The sequence below is a fragment of the Pteropus medius genome, unplaced genomic scaffold (genome assembly GCF_902729225.1).
Source record: "Pteropus medius unplaced genomic scaffold, Ma_sr-lr_union100, whole genome shotgun sequence".
Classification (NCBI taxonomy): domain Eukaryota; kingdom Metazoa; phylum Chordata; class Mammalia; order Chiroptera; family Pteropodidae; genus Pteropus; species Pteropus medius.
This window is the reverse complement of record NW_024349801.1, coordinates 12,240,371-12,242,060: the sequence shown is the minus strand read 5'-3', so window position 1 is coordinate 12,242,060 and position 1,690 is coordinate 12,240,371.

Here is a 1,690-nt window from a genome sequence, read left to right as displayed (position 1 = left end):
AGAATGAACAAGTAACTCGTGAAACATTTCTTTAGATGTGTCTGTGAGGGTGTCTGCAGACATTAGTATTTGAATTCACAGACTGAGTAAAGATTACCCTAACCATTGTGAGTGGGCATCATCCAATCTGTTGAGGTGCTGAATAGAAGGCAGAAGACAAAAAGGCAGAAGAAGAGCAAATTTGCTTTCTCTACTTGAGTTGAGACATCCATATTCTCCTGCTTTGGACTTTCTTGGGTGTTTGGACTCAGACTGGGATATACACCATCAGTCCCCTGATTCTTAGGTCTTTAGAATTGAACTGAATTATCACCAATGGCTTTCCTAGTTCTCTAGCTTGCAGATAGCAGATCGTGGGATTTCTCAGCCTTCATAACTGTCTGAAGAAATGCCTGTAATCTCAATCTTTCTCTCTCTCTGTTTTCTGAAGAACCCTGACTAATGCAGCATGTTATATAATTTTTCTCCAGAAAAATTTTCATAATTTGTACCATAAAATTTATTTTTATGCTTTATATGAGATTGGGGTTAAGTTTTCTTTAATATCATTAGCAAAAATACTCTAATATGATGAATTGAAATTGTTTCCATATTTTCCTATGACCTAGAAAGAAATAGTAAAATATTATTTAAAATTAGGTAGGACTTAAAATAAGGTAGAACTCAGCTATAAAACAATTTGAAGTGAGGTTGTTTTAAAGGTAGTAGTTTAATTAATGGTTCATTCTATGATTATCTGTCTGTTGAAATTATTTGTCTCTTGGATCAGATTTATAGTTTTCCTCAAGATTTTAATTGATATCTCACAGTTCTTAAATCTAAATTCATTCTGAGATTTTATATTTTTCATAAACGTAACTTTATTTATCTTCAATTTCTCTTTTTCAAAAAAGTAATAAATGGTGATGAAGAGAGGACCTGGATACAGATAATGTGATAAAAAGATTATCTATGCATTTCTTAAACCTAGTCATGGTTGTGTATCTCTTTAACTGTATACCTTGATGTATCATATTCTCTTCTACTGTGGCAAATGAGCTAGTAATGTAAGGCATGGTAGTTCTTGTGTGGGTTCAGAGGGAATGAGCAGGGTAGACTCTAACCTTTCTTCTATGGTTTGGGGAGGATTCCTCTCTGCTCTCTTTCTCCAAGGGGTTGGTTGCCAGCACTTATGGCCAGATACAGTCCTTGGCCATAAGTGCTGCTTCCTTCCATCAGGGACCAATAGTGTTCACACAATTAAGTACATGCTCTAAGCATTACAAAAAGTAGTTGAACATGTGCTACCTAACCTCCAGAGATCTCAAGGCTTCAGCCACTTGGGACCACTCATCAACAGCTTTCTAAGATTGTGGAGAGACAGACTTTATCTTCTACTCTAGATCCCTTGGAGAAGAAAGCCATGCCTTGATTTCTTTCCTTGGAAATTTCATCAAGACTTGTATTTTCTGGTGCACTCTTCATGGTCTACTAGCAGCCTTCTTGCCTGGATCTATCACCTTCTCTAGAAAAGGTGTTGGGGATGAGAGGAGAGTAGTGATATGTGACTAGCATGCCATTATCCCAGAATCTCACAGAAATGACTTCAATATTTAGACATATCTTTGTAAGGTGAATGTTTTGTGGTGGCCTTTTTCCTTTAATACACGTTGGAATCAAATGCAACCAAATTTAAGTGTTTGTCTCTTAA